Source organism: Oncorhynchus masou, chromosome 32, assembly GCF_036934945.1.
Source record: "Oncorhynchus masou masou isolate Uvic2021 chromosome 32, UVic_Omas_1.1, whole genome shotgun sequence".
NCBI classification, from domain to species: Eukaryota; Metazoa; Chordata; class Actinopteri; order Salmoniformes; family Salmonidae; genus Oncorhynchus; species Oncorhynchus masou.
The window spans coordinates 21,206,004-21,221,561 of record NC_088243.1 but is presented as its reverse complement, the minus strand read 5'-3'; positions in this window follow the sequence as shown (position 1 = coordinate 21,221,561).

Sequence of the window (15,558 nt, the reverse complement as noted above, 5' to 3'; positions counted from 1 at the left end):
CTGAGCCTAGCCGAGACTGACTGTGATTGCACCAATCAGATGCGCCCGAGTTGGCTTTCAGCGCTGGAGGAGACTTCACGGACTACTGCCTCCCTCATCTGCTTCCCTCTCTCTCTTTGCCTCCTTCTGCCTCTCCTTCCTTTCACACCCCCCCCCCCCCTGCATTAACCCAGCCAAGGAGATGAAACCGTCATCCACAATGACAGTGGCGCTCTGTTTAAAAAAATAGGCACCAAACATAGTGAATGATGTAGTCAGAGAAATGAAATGCTTGAGAGGGTTTAGTTCTTGTTCTGGCCTGGTAGAGGTAGGGAAGCCTATTGTTGACCAGACCTCCCTAAGACCTGGGCAGTGACTTAAATGGCACCCTAATCCCTATAAAGATCAGTAATGTTTACCAGAGCCCTGGTGAAAAGTAACGCACTATAAAGGGAATAAGGTGCCATTTGAGAAGCAGCTCCTGGGTGTGTCACCTCTGTGGTTATGGGTGAATGACCCTGTCACTGTTTCCCTCCCTAACACCACAATGCTGTAATATATGGCACTTGATACAATTGGCTCCTGAATGAACTCTGTGTGTGTGCGTACGTGACAGTGTGCTTCGAGGGCCAATTTAATTCATAAATGATTGAAGGTTGCGATCCCTTAACACCCCTCTCATATTCGAGCCGATGGAGCGCACTGGACAATTAAAGCTCTCTCTCTTTGTCTATGTCTCCCTCTCTCTGTTGTTCTCTTTTCTATCTCCTCTCTCCTGGATGTGAGGCGAGGCGCAGGCAGTGGCCCATGCTAAATCATTATGTAAAGATCGCTGTGTGTTGGTGTCCGGCGGAGTGGAAGAGCATGGTGCATGGTGGGGGAAGGATTGAATAACCATCTCTCTGTTGCTTGACACCTTGCCAATTCTGCTAATGACGATACATACAGTATATAGACTAGGCCTATACTGTATATGCAGTGTGTATGAGTGCTTGTGGTAGGAGGGTTTATTTTCAAATAAAATAAAATGTGTTTGTCACATGCTTCGTAAACAACAGGTGTGAACTAAGTGGAATGCTTACTTATGGGCCCTTCCCAACAATGCAGAGAGAAAGAAAATAGAGAAATAATACAAAAGTAAAACACTTAATAAAAGTAATAATAAATACACAATGAGTAACTAGAACTATTGCTATATGCAAGGGATAACAGTAGCGAGTCGATGTGCAGGGGTCAAAGGTAATTGAGGTAGACATGTATAATAAAGTGACAGAACGTAAACAATAGCTGCATATGTGATGAATCAAAAAAGTACCAATGCAGGGTCAATGCAGATAGTCTGGGTAGCTATTTGGTTAACTATTTTGCTATTTAGCAGTCTTTTGGCTTGGGAGTAGAAGCTGATCAGGGTCCTGTTGGTTCCAGACTTGTTGCATCTGTACTTCTTGCCATGTGGTAGCAGAGATAACAGTCTATGACTTGGGTGGCTGGAGTCTCTGACAAGTTTTAGGGCCTTCCTCTGACACCGCCTGGTATGAAGGTCCTGGGTGGCAGGGAGCTCAGCCCCAGTGATGTATGGATGCCAAGTAGTTGCCATACCAAGTTTTGATGCAGCCAGTCAAGATGCTCTCAATGGTGCAGCTGTAGAACTTTTTGAGGATCTGAGGGCCCAAGCCAAATCTTTTCAGCCTCCTGGGAGTCTTTGGACCATGATAGATCCTTAGTGGTGTGGACACTGAAGAACTTGAAGCTCCCGACCCGATCCACTACAGCCCCGTTGATGTGAATGGGGATGTGCTCTGCCCTCCGTTTCCTGTAGTCCACGATCAGCTCCTTTGTCTTGCTGACTTTGAGCAAGAGGTTGTTGTCCGGGCACCACACTGCCAGAGCTCTGACTTCCTCCCTGTAGGCAGCCTCGTCGTCAGTGATCAGGCCAACCACCATTGCGTCGTTGGGAAACTTAATGATGGTGTTGGAGTCGTGCTTGGCCATGCAGTCGTGGGTGAACAGGGAGCACAAGAGGGGACTAAGCACACACTCCAGAGGGCCCCGGTGTTCAGGGTCAGTGTGGCAGATGTGTTGTTGCCTACCCACACATCTGGGAGTGTCCTGTCAGGAAGTCCAGGATCCAGTTGCAGAGGAATGAACAGCATTCTCACATAGGTGTTCCTTTTGTTCAAGTGCAAAAGGGCAGTGTGGAGTGAAATAGAGATTGCATCATCTGTGGATCTGTTCGGTCAGTATGCGAATTGGAGTTGGTCTGTGATGATGGTGTTGATGTGAGCCATGACCAGCCTTTCATAGCATTTCATGGCTACAGATGTGAGTGCTACGGGGTGATAGTCATTTAGACATGTTACCATGGAGTTCTTGGGCACAGAGACTTTGCTAGTCTGCTTGAAACATGTAGATATTACAGACTGGGTCAGGCAGAAGTTGAAAATATCAGTGAAGACACTTGCCAGCTGGTTAGCGCATGCTCTGAGTACACGTCCTGGTAATCCGTCTGGCCCTGCGGCCTTGTGAATTTTAACCTGTTTAACGGTCTTACTCACATCGGCTACGGAGAGCGTGATCACACAGTCATCCGGAACAGTTGGTGCTCGTATACATTGTTCAGTGTTGCTTGCCTCGAAATGAGAATAGAAGGCATTTAGCTCATCTGGTAGGCTCAAGTCACTGGCCAGCTCGTTGCTGGGTTTCCCTTTGTAATCCGTTATAGTTTGCAAGCCCTGCCACATCTGACGAGTGTCAGAGCCGGTGTAGTGAGATTCGATCTTAGTCATGTTTTGACGCTTTGCCTGTTTGATGGTTGTTCGGAGGGTATAGTGGGATTTATTATAAGCGTCTGGGTTAGTGTCCTCCTCCTTGAAAGCGGCAGCTCTAGCCTTTGCGTCTCTGTTTGAGGAGTAAAAGTGATCTAGAGTTTTTTTTGCCTCTAGTTGCACAGGTGACATGCTGGTAGAAATGAGGTAAAATGGATTTCAGTTTTCCTGCATTTAAGTCACCGGCCACTAGGAGCGCTGCCTCTGAATGAGCACTTTCCTGTTTGCTTATGGCCCTGTACAGCTCATTGAGTGCGGTCTTAGTGCCAACATCGGTTTGTGGTGGTAAATAGACAGCTACGAAAAATATAGCTGAGAATTGTTTGTAAATAGTATGGTCTACAGCTTATCATGAGGTATTCTAACACAGGCGAGCAGAACTTAGAGACTTAATATTAGAGTCTGCGCACCAGCTGTTATAATTAAAGAGACACACACCACCCCCCAGGAGCTTACCCAAAGCTGCCTGTTCTGTCCTGCAGTCACATAGAAAAACAAGCTAGAATATTATCCATATCCTTATTCAGACAAGTTTCTGAGAAACATAGTACATAACAGTTCTTCAGGTCCCGTTGATAAGATCTCGAATGGAGCTAGTCCAATTTGTTCTCCAGTGATTGTTCATTCACCAATAGAACAGAGGGTAGAGGCAGTTTATTTACTCGCCACTGTAGTTTAATCAGGGTACACGCACTTCGGCCTCTATAGTGCTATCTCTTTCTCTTCCAAGAGTCAGGGATAGGACCTGGTCTGGGGTGAGCACTATGCCCTGCGCTGTTCTGGGGTGAGCAGATTGTCCTGCGCTGTTCTGGGGTGAGCAGATTGTCCTGTGCTGTTCTGGGGTGAGCACTATGCCCTGCGCTGTTCTGGGGTGAGCAGATTGTCCTGTGCTGTTCTGGGGTGAGCACTATGCCCTGCGCTGTTCTGGGGTGAGCAGATTGTCCTGTGCTGTTCTGGGGTGAGCACTATGCCCTGCGCTGTTCTGGGGTGAGCAGATTGTCCTGTGCTGTTCTGGGGTGAGCACTATGCCCTGCGCTGTTCTGGGGTGAGCACTATGCCCTGCGCTGTTCTGGGGTGAGCACTATGCCCTGCGCTGTTCTGGGGTGAGCACTATGCCCTGCGCTGTTCTGGGGTGAGCAGATTGTCCTGTGCTGTTCTGGGGTGAGCAGATTGTCCTGCGCTGTTCTGGGGTGAGCAGATTGTCCTGCGCTGTTCTGGGGTGTGCAGATTGTCCTGTGCTGTTCTGGGGTGAGCAGATTGTCCTGTTCTGTTCTGGGGTGAGCAGATTGTCCTGCGCTGTTCTGGGGTGAGCAGATTGTCCTGCGCTGTTCTGGGGTGAGCAGATTGTCCTGCGCTGTTCTGGGGTGAGCAGATTGTCCTGTGCTGTTCTGGGGTGAGCAGATTGTCCTGTGCTGTTCTGGGGTGAGCAGATTGTCCTGTTCTGTTCTGGGGTGAGCAGATTGTCCTGTGCTGTTCTGGGGTGAGCAGATTGTCCTGCGCTGTTCTGGGGTGAGCAGATTGTCCTGCGCTGTTCTGGGGTGAGCACTATGCCCTGCGCTGTTCTGGGGTGAGCAGATTGTCCTGCGCTGTTCTGGGGTGAGCACTATGCCCTGCGCTGTTCTGGGGTGAGCAGATTGTCCTGCGCTGTTCTGGGGTGAGCAGATTGTCCTGTGCTGTTCTGGGGTGAGCAGATTGTCCTGCGCTGTCCTGGGGTGAGCAGATTGTCCTGTGCTGTTCTGGGGTGAGCACTATGCCCTGCGCTGTTCTGGGGTGAGCACTATGCCCTGCGCTGTTCTGGGGTGAGCACTATGCCCTGCGCTGTTCTGGGGTGAGCAGATTGTCCTGTGCTGTTCTGGGGTGAGCACTATGCCCTGCGCTGTTCTGGGGTGAGCACTATGCCCTGCGCTGTTCTGGGGTGAGCACTATGCCCTGCGCTGTTCTGGGGTGAGCAGATTGTCCTGTGCTGTTCTGGGGTGAGCAGATTGTCCTGTGCTGTTCTGGGGTGAGCAGATTGTCCTGCGCTGTTCTGGGGTGAGCACTATGCCCTGTGCTGTTCTGGGGTGAGCAGATTGTCCTGTGCTGTTCTGGGGTGAGCAGATTGTCCTGTGCTGTTCTGGGGTGAGCACTATGCCCTGCGCTGTTCTGGGGTGAGGACTATGCCCTGTGCACCAACTCATTGAACTAGAAATCTTCATCCAAATCAAGCTTAGTGATCGCTGTTATGATGCCCAGAAGCTCCTTTCGGGCATAGGAAATGGTACGGAAACATAATGTACAAAAACAAGTTTAAGTCAGAGCAAAAAAAACAGACAAATTGCAGAATTGGTCAGGAGCTGTAAAATGGCCGCTATTCCTTTGCCCTTCCAGTCTCCAAAGTGCCCTTTATGCTGGTAGTATCACCCCCCCCCATTGGTCATGGGCCAGAAGTTGTGCGTCTTGATCGTTGACCAATGACCAGTCATCAGCGTTGACGTGCAAATCCAGATTAGTGACCAGAAATAACTTGTTTCATCTCCTTCAGTTTCGCCTGGTAATGACAGAGTAGGGCTACGTTTATCATCCATATACAGTTTAGCATTCTACTGCTGACTCATCTTAGCTAGAACAATAGGCAACCTGGTGATTTGATTGATACTTGTCATCATTTCAGATAGGCCTAATTTGGGTGCCTACTGGATATATTTCTAAAAATATAAGTAGCTGTAACATCACACTGACTTCAATATTATGGGATGAAGATGTAACATTCTGGCAAATTGATTTTGATATTTGTATGAGAGAACAGGGCTACCCCGCTGGCAACAAGCATCTATAAAGGCACACTGCCCTCCCAAATGATGGTGAGGTGCAGACAGAACATCCTTCCCTCCGATCCTGCAACCTCTGCTACAAGTAGGCCATATGATTGAGCTTCCTCTGGACTCCAGAGAGGTGACATGATATATCGCTAGTTGATATTGGCTGCTTACATGAATGACTTTCAGCTCCAAATCCAGGTGTAAAACACAGTTTATTTCTGTAGCCTATCTTGCATCACCATTTATGGCTGCGTGCATGTTTGCGTTTGCACACGTGCATGTGAGTACGCAGGGGTGTCAAGTTTTGTACCACTCCTTTTTAGGGGTCCGGGTCAATGCGTTTGCGTTAAAAAGTTTAGCAAAATACTTTACTCATCAGATTGGGCTGCCCCCCCCCCCCCCCCTTTTATAATAATTTGTCAAGGAGTCTGTGACTCTATAACCTATAGGAGTTGGGCAGAGTTTAGATTGCTTCAGGAACATCCTAACCGACTCTTCCATGTTGGGACAAACCCTCCCTGGATTATTCATAGAAACAAGGATAAATCTTGTGTGGCAGAGAGCCAGCCACTTCCCACTATATGGCCAAGCTGGGAGGTGGAAAACAATGGTTGTTGTGGAGTGCACAAACACACAGCGACAGCCAAGTAATTAGAACCAACAGAGACAGAGTATTTGGAGGTTCTATATAATTCAGCTGGCCAGTAACCTGTCCATTTCTTGGAGTTACGTGTCGTCAGTCAGTCAGTCCAAGGAAAGGCTGCTGCTTAGATTCCAGTGGAAGGAGGAGGGGCCTGTTGGATGAGTGACAGTCCACCTCCCTCCCAGGGTTAAATTAAGCCTGGTGGAGAGACATTAATATTTTACATGTAGGGTAGAGGTGCGCAGTGCAGTGGGGGCAGTAAGGGAAGAGGTGTGTGTGAGCAGCAGTGCATAGTCAACAAGATCTCACGGTTTGACTTCAGTATTCAACGTTTGTCTGGTGGTGGGGGGATAAATGTCAAATTTCGATGGTTAAGTTTAGGCATTCATTCTAAGGGTTATATGTTCGGGATAGGGTTAAAACCACCCAAAATATAAACAAGTGCCTAGCACAGGAATTGAACACACAACCCTTGGAGCTGGAGCTCGTGGTTTACGCCCATCCACAACACCCTAGCAAGCCGACAGGGCCTACTTGACAGGTAACATTGCCCCTTGAATGCATTTCCCGACGTCCTGGGGACCTGGATGAACGATGAATAGCGTCTTGGATCTCGAGTGACCTGGCTGCCACACAGGGTTGGGTAGGGGACTTTCGAAATGTAATCCGTTTCAGTTACTAGTAACCTGTCCACATTTTTGGGATGACCAAAACTCAGAAACGTAATCTGATTACTTTCTGTTACTTTTGGATTACTTTCCCCTTAACATGCATTAGAAGAAGACCAAAAGGATCCATCAAATGCATTTGGTGTGTCATCACAGTGCTCTCTGACTTGTGGTCAGACTCACTCAGGTGGAACAAACCTAAGTTTGAGCCTTTTATCAATGCTGAATTTAATGTAATTGAGAAGACAGAAAGTTGCCATAATGTGTTTTTTTGCAAACGTCCTATAAATAATCTAGTTTTTCAAAAGTATCTGTAATCCTGGTTACGGAACTGATTACTGTTACAGTTTTTTTTGTAATCAGATTACAGTCAGGGATTATTTTTGTATCACAGCTGCAGGAGATGTTATAAGAGCTACAACACACAGCCACACTCACACCAAAGACACAAAATGCCAGCTGTCGGACAAATATTTAACACCGCAAAACACAGCAAGATTTTACTGTACATATTGCAACAAAACACCTGCAGGCTGTTCTATACAGGACCTTTACTGCACACATGCAGTGGCTAAAACAACTGCAAGCTATTTTATAGACACAGCACATTTACTGAGCAACTTCAGTTCATATGTTGACCACAAAATAATTGCAAGCTATCAACACGTGGTAGAACAAAACCTCTGAGTTTTACATGCAGAAACCCATTCCTTAGGGCCATACACCAGGCCTAACTGTATCATCCATTATTAACACCATGACAACTAGGACAAACAGGGTACACTCAGTCTTCCTTTTTTGATGTTCATCAACTGCATCTCTGATTAACAAATTGCATGTAGTTAGCCTGAGCCGAGCTGCGAGGGGCAAAATGGGTAAAGCCATTCTCCTTTTCTATCTAGTAAACTCTCGAGTTCATCAGTCACCCTCATCCTGAATAATGTATTTGATTAACAAATGAGCTACTCTGTGCCGACTTGAGAGGGGGCATGAGTTTGCTGGGGTTGCAGAGTACGTTACATTAGTGATCCTCAGTGGAGAGCAGCAGATGCATTTAATTTCTAACAATAAGAAGGATTGAAGAGGCTCATGGGAAATTAAAGGGATCCTGCTCCAGAGACAGGAAACAGGTTACAGGGTCCTTCTATTTCCCTATTCTCATAACTGTCCACTACTGTAGCTGTCTGGTTGTTTCTGACACCGCCCAACTCTTTGACCTCTGACCCCTGAGCACGGGTTCCCTCTCTAGTCAGCCAATGTACGCACACACGCACATCACTGCCACACTGCATGACTTCATGGCATGAGAATGATGATGGTGGGTGGGAGGGAGGGAAGGAAGGAGGTTGACTAACTGCATGTAGACACACGCATTTAGACTAACTGATCATAGATCATGGAGAAAGAGAGGGCAGATTTCAGGAATACCAGCTGACAGCTTTATTTAACACCACCTGCTCCGCCTGCCACGCCCCTGCACATGCACATAGCCCTGTCCCTCCTCAACATGCCCCCCCCTCCTAACACACCCCTTTACCCTGCCCTCCCACCCCACTACGACCACACCAAAATGGGTCAACCTGATGAGGGAAACTAGGGTTGGGGTTAGGTTGCAGCTTCTGGAAGATATGATACATCGTATGTCATGTAAGTTGATCCTAACTCGGGTAGGAACATTCTAATGCCATTCCAGAGTTAGGGTTAGATTCATGTCCACATCCGGCTCAACCCTGACCCTAGAACGGTATTACAATGTCCCTACACTAGCTAGGTACAACTTACATGACGGATCATGTCTTCCGGAAGCTATAATACCTGGAATGAGCAGCCCAGCCATGAAGGCAGCCAAGGAACGTCAGAATACTATTGAGCAGTGGAGCATCAGAGTTTCGGTCTATCTGCTCAGCTTTCTTCCTTGTTCTCTCTACTCTAGTTTGTATTTTTTTCTGCTCTCTCTCTTTTCTCTGTCTGCTTTGATAGGATTCCCTAGCCACCCTCCCTCCCTGCCCCCTTTTCATCCCCCTCCCTCCCTCCCTGCCCTCTCCTCCTCCTCCCTCTCCTCCCTCCCCCTACTCCTCCATCTGCTCATCCCCTCCCCTGTCCCTCGGCGTCTATCCGGGTTAGGCACAAGGGCTTGCGTCGCTCCACATCAACAATCCCACATATGCCTGGAGAGTGGTCCCACACCCAGCAGATGTGGGATCAGATGGGGCTCAGATGGGTCCATCCACAAACCACACAGATAGCCATAGACTACAGGCCCCTGTCATAATCACTGGCAAACCAATAACCCTGACAGATTCTTTCAAATTCCTCTGTACTTACAACTCATTCAAATGGTTCATCAACTCCAACCACATCATCAAGACGACCCAGCAGAGACTGTAATTTTTAAGGCAACTGAAAAGCACAGGGTTAAACAACAGCTGCTGGTTCAGTTTTACACAGCCATCATACAGAGCATTCTCACATCATCCATTAGTTTGGTATGGGAACACGGACCGTCACACTAAGAAGAGACGAGAGGGTTGTGTCGAAAGCCTCAAAGGTCACTGGCTGGGACCTTCCCTCTATGAGCTCTCTGTATCCCTCCCATCCCCCCCATCCCCCATAACTGCTCCAGGGAACCCACACTTTATGGACTCTATGGATTGTTGATATTTATGTGGCGATGCTATTCTTGTGGCTTGGCATGAATTAGTGACTAAACTCTGTACACTTTAAATTCATGTGGGTGAATACTTGTTGTATGAGGTGAGGCTGGGGTATATATGTGTATTAGTCACGTCAGGGCTACCATGCTGTACCGTAAACACACACCACCAACACTGGTTGCATGGCAATAAAGTGTCTTGTATCTTGTAACATACATGCGTGTCAGTGTCCTTAACTCACTTCTACAATAATAAAACGTGTCTGTTGACATCTGACCGCAATATACAAGTGTACAAGCACAGGCATACCAATTGATGGACCATATGAAAATGTAATGAACAATTCATTACTTTTCTGACACAAATTTTCTTGCACTGCAGAAAGAAGAGAGACTGAAGCTACAGGAAAAATTAGGGAAGTCACAGGAAAAGGCTGTGAAACTACAGGAAAAGTTCAAAGACCAAATATAGAGTACATATATCCAGAACATCTCAATGTCTATCATCAGTCTCCAGAGGTGGAAGGGCAAGTAAGGATGTGACTATATAAGTGGATTCAGGGTTGGTTGGTGTGAAAAGCTCATGGCCCCCAGGGGGAAACATGAAAGCTGGACTTGGTAGTCAGGGCTTTGGCACACACGCTTTGACTCCCCCCTCACGCTCCCTCTCCCAGGCCAGGTCAGGGCAGTGTGTGTAGCCCAGGCGGCTATGGCCCCAGCTTGATCCTGCCTCCCTGATGAGGCAGGTGGACCAGCCAGCGGGGCCGGCACGTCAATGGACGTTACGTCAGCACCGTCACACACAGCGTACTAATCCCCCGATGACAGAGGCAGCAGCCACCGGGGCCAGCTCCAGGGGCCATGAACTCTGGGGGATCTATGGTCACTCACGAACACTCTCTCTCTCACACACACAGACCCAAGCGCACGCACGCACACACACACAAACACACAGTGTTCCCAAACTAAGTGTTAGGCAGGGGATCGCCCTCCAAAAAAAGGAACTCAGTTCGGCTCTAAACTTACTCTTGAAAGTTGTAATAGTGGAACGCACATTAAGTACTGCATTATCAGTTCCTCTTGTCATGTTAGTTATTGAATACCTTAGAGAGCTGTTTATAACTTCTAAGAACTATCCAGATCAACTAGCGCATATGCGTACACAAAAGCACAAACAGTATGCCTGCGGTGTTTACCTTCCACTCTAATCTAAACAAGGGGCAACACACAAACAACTAGCACACAGCAACTAGCACACAAAAACACTGCTCTGTGGTCAACAGGGCACAATATGTATTATCACCTGAAAGAAGAGGCTGTCCAACTTAGGTGGACATTTTCCAAACTAGATAACTGTAATTTACTGGTAATTAAGTTGGCCTAATAATTAACCTGGTTTTCATTTAACTTTCATTCTGAGAAAAGTATAGTTGTCCATCCAGGAGTGATGTTGCTAGGCAACCACTTTGTCAAATATCTCAGAAAGCCGCACTTAAGGGTGGTGAGAGAGAGACAGAGAGAAAGAGAGAGTGAGGGAGAAAGAAAAGAGAGAGAAGGATAGAGAACGAAAGAGTGTATATATATATATATATATATATATATAGAGAGAGAGGGGGGGGGGTCTCTCATGGATACTCCTGCTCTGAGAAGCCCGGATAGAAAAGGTCTATTAATACTTGGCTCAGCTCTATTCTTAGTTCACCTCTGGCTTCACACGGAGATTATATTAGAGCCTGGCTTTTATTCTCCCAAAACCCACAAACTGTCCATCTGTTGTTAGCTAGCTCCTCTCTCCACCATTTCACAGGCCGCAGATCATAAAACACATTTTCTCTGTAGTCTATACTTTGATTGATAAGTGTGTACTTTTATAATTCAATCTACATGCAATCGTCTAAATGCTTGTTTGTTTATATTTCATATTGGTTTTATCCACATCACTAACTAGGATAGGGACATTGTAATACCAGTATTGATGGCAATAGTGAAATGTTGAGGCATCAGTACAATACTGCTACACTACAGTGGTCCCAAGCCGAGATTATGCACATCGTACACATCCACATGAGCACACTCACGCACGCACGCGTGCACACACACATCGTTCTGGCCATTGAGACATTTACTCAAAGGCAGTATGGGGTTCACAGGAGAGAACATACTGATCAGAAATTCCCTTTCAACACAGTTATGGGATCTGAGCAGTAGGCTATCAGCGACACACAGTACTAGCACTGCTATGGCTGAACTCTCTCACACACACACCATCTGCTCCTCATGAAGATAAACTGTACAAGGCCATTTCCCTGTTGAACCATTTTGTGAAGACGGTTAATATTACAAGGCCAGGACGATGCCCCTTTGATTGTCACTCAATTACAGTACATACTGTAGGGAGCTTTATAACCAAAGAAAATAGAAGAGAGAACAAGAAGAGAGAGGGAGAAGAGAGAACAAGAAGAGAGGGAGAAGAGAGGGAGAAGAAAGAACAAGAGAGAACAAGAAGAGAGAGGGAGAAGAAGAAGAGGGAGAAGAGAGAACAAGAAGAGAGAGGGAGAAGAGAGAACAAGAAGATAGAGGGAGAAGAGAGAACAAGAAGAGAGTGGGAGAAGAGAGAACAAGAAGATAGAGAACAAGAAGAGAGGGAGAAGAGAGAACAAGAAGGGAGGGAGAAGAGAGAACAAGAAGAGAGGGAGAAGAGAGAACAAGAAGAGAGAGGGAGAAGAGAGAACAAGAAGAGGGAGAAGAGAGAACAAGAAGAGAGCGGGAGAAGAGAGAACAAGAAGAGAGAGGGAGAAGAGAGAACAAGAAGAGAGAGGGAGAAGAGAGAACAAGAAGAGAGAGGGAGAAGAGAGAACAAGAAGAGAGAGGGAGAAGAGAGAACAAGAAGAGAGGGAGAAGAGAGAACAGGAAGAGAGGGAGAAGAGAGAACAAGAAGAGAGAGGGAGAAGAGAGAACAAGAAGAGGGAGAAGAGAGAACAAGAAGAGAGCGGGAGAAGAGAGAACAAGAAGAGAGAGGGAGAAGAGAGAACAAGAAGAGAGAGGGAGAAGAGAGAACAAGAAGAGAGAGGGAGAAGAGAGAACAAGAAGAGAGGGAGAAGAGAGAGGGAGAAGAGAGAACAAGAAGAGAGTGGGAGAAGAGAGAACAAGAAGAGAGGGAGAAGAAAGAACAAGAGAGAACAAGAAGAGAGAGGGAGAAGAAGAAGAGGGAGAAGAGAGAACAAGAAGAGAGAGGGAGAAGAGAGAACAAGAAGCTAGAGGGAGAAGAGAGAACAAGAAGAGATAGGGAGAATAAGAAGAGGGAGAAGAGAGAACAAGAAGAGAGTGGGAGAAGAGAGAACAAGAAGATAGAGAACAAGAAGAGAGGGAGAAGAGAGAACAAGAAGGGAGGGAGAAGAGAGAACAAGAAGAGAGGGAGAAGAGAGAACAGGAAGAGAGGGAGAAGAGAGAACAAGAAGAGAGAGGGAGAAGAGAGAACAAGAAGAGGGAGAAGAGAGAACAAGAAGAGAGGGAGAAGAGAGAACAAGAAGAGAGCGGGAGAAGAGAGAACAAGAAGAGAGAGGGAGAAGAGAGAACAAGAAGAGAGAGGGAGAAGAGAGAACAAGAAGAGAGGGAGAAGAGAGAGGGAGAAGAGAGAACAAGAAGAGAGTGGGAGAAGAGAGAACAAGAAGAGAGGGAGAAGAGAGAACAAGAAGAGAGGGAGAAGAGAGGGAGAAGAAGAAGAGGGAGAAGAGAGAACAAGAAGAGAGAGGGAGAAGAGAGAACAAGAAGATAGAGGGAGAAGAGAGAACAAGAAGAGAGTGGGAGAAGAGAGAACAAGAAGATAGAGAACAAGAAGAGAGGGAGAAGAGAGAACAAGAAGGGAGGGAGAAGACAGAACAAGAAGAGAGGGAGAAGAGAGAACAGGAAGAGAGGGAGAAGAGAGAACAGGAAGAGAGGGAGAAGAGAGAGGGAGAAGAGAGAACAAGAAGAGGGAGAAGAGAGAACAAGAAGAGAGGGAGAAGAGAGAACAAGAAGAGAGCGGGAGAAGAGAGAACAAGAAGAGAGAGGGAGAAGAGAGAACAAGAAGAGAGAGGGAGAAGAGAGAACAAGAAGAGAGGGAGAAGAGAGAGGGAGAAGAGAGAACAAGAAGATAGGGAGAAGAAAGAACAAGAGAGAGGGAGACGAGAGAGGGAGAAGAGGGAACAAGAGAGAGGGAGAAGAGGGAGAAGAGAGAACAAGAATAGAGGGAGAAGAGAACAAGAAGAGAGAACATGGAGAGAACAAGGAGAGGGAGAAGATAACAAGTAGAGAGAGGGAGAAGACAGAACAAGAAGAGAGAACAAGAAGAGAGAGGGAGAAAAGGGAGAAGAGAGAACAAGAATAGAAAGGGAGAAGAGAGAACAAGAATAGAAAGAGAGAAAAGAGAGGGAGAAGAGAGGGGCCTCTGTGGGAATATTTTAGCAGTTTGAAGATTGATTCCATAATTGTGTCAGGACATTGATCATGTTTAATTTAGTGAAGCCTGCAGGCAACGCTCTCTGTTGGTAAACACACACACAGACAGCAAATCAATTACTTTGACGACCTTAACAAGGACATCACTTGTTTCGACAGACAGGATCTCAATGTCTTTATTACAGCTTGACACAGAACATCACCATAAAACAGAAAGTAGCTTCTCGTACACTAAAAGCTCTTGATGTAAGACAGCCTACTGTCAGTGTCAAGGGCAGGTTTAGCTTTTGTGTGATCAAATCTAGTTTATTTTCAGCAGCCAGGATGTGTTGTTGTTGTGATCTAACCATTAGTGTGTTTATGAGGGGGTAGTAGAAACAGAAACAGACGGCCATGGAGTGATCACGAGACAGCTGCCAAGTCCCGCGAGCTGCCCACTCCCTATCTCAGGGTGCCGCTGGCACCTCCAACACAGCACCAACCCCTGCCAAAACACACTAGACCCCTCCAGTCCCTCTCTCCATGCAGACCTGGCCCTCTGATATCACCAACAAGCAAACAGAGGAGGACCAATGTGGAGGAGCGGTGTTGGTGAGTTGCTCCATACATACAGATGGAAATTCCCAAGATGGTGAACATACAGAGCACACCATCTCAAGGCCCTGGTGCACACAAACACCCATAAATCACTATGATGTGTAGCTCTAACATTCCACAAACATCACATGATGAGAGACATTCAGAGACATATATAGAGATATACAGTACATTATGACTGTGGATATACTATGGCCCTGTGTGTGACATATTTCAATGTGATTTCCTCAGTCTTTCATGACAGATTTCCCATTCGGGGTAATTGGAACAGATTTCTCTCTTTCTAAGTAGCTGTAATGAACCTATTCCAGCGGGTTTGTATGTAGAGCAGCCTGTCACTGTGCACTGTTAACCCAGTTCACTACAGTGTAGCCATGGAGCAATGTGATTGGACTAGGGTTTTGTTTTGCGTGCCACTACCACAGTGTGGAACGCTGTGATTGGCTGGCAAACCCACAAGACTGAGCAGTGGTGCACCAGGACTACAAGAAATCACTGTGGTTGGTTGAGACGTAATGCAGCAGAGCGTGGAAGGGCTGTGATTGGTGGGTAGGCAGTTCAGATAGAGGTAGTTGGCAGGTGACCAGGTCAGGGACAGACGATGGAGGGAGTGATGTGTTTGAGTGCGTTAGTACGAGTGTAGATGCATGTGTGTGTGTGTGTGTGTGTGTGTGTGTGTGTGTGTGTGTGTGTGTGTGTGTGTGTGTGTGTGTGTGTGTGTGTGTGTGTGTGTGTGTGTGTGTGTGTGTGTGTGTGTGTGTGTGTGTGTGTGTGTGTGTGTGTGTGTGTGTGTGTGTGTGTGTTGTGCATATGTTGTGCATGCGTGAGTGTGTGTAATTGGCTGTGTGGCTGGACGAGACCGCCATTTCGCATTAGCGCTGGTCCAGCAGATTGGCAGGCAGGGAGGGAGGCGGACAGTGGCTGCTGACAGAAACAGATGAGCTAAGCAGAAGTGATG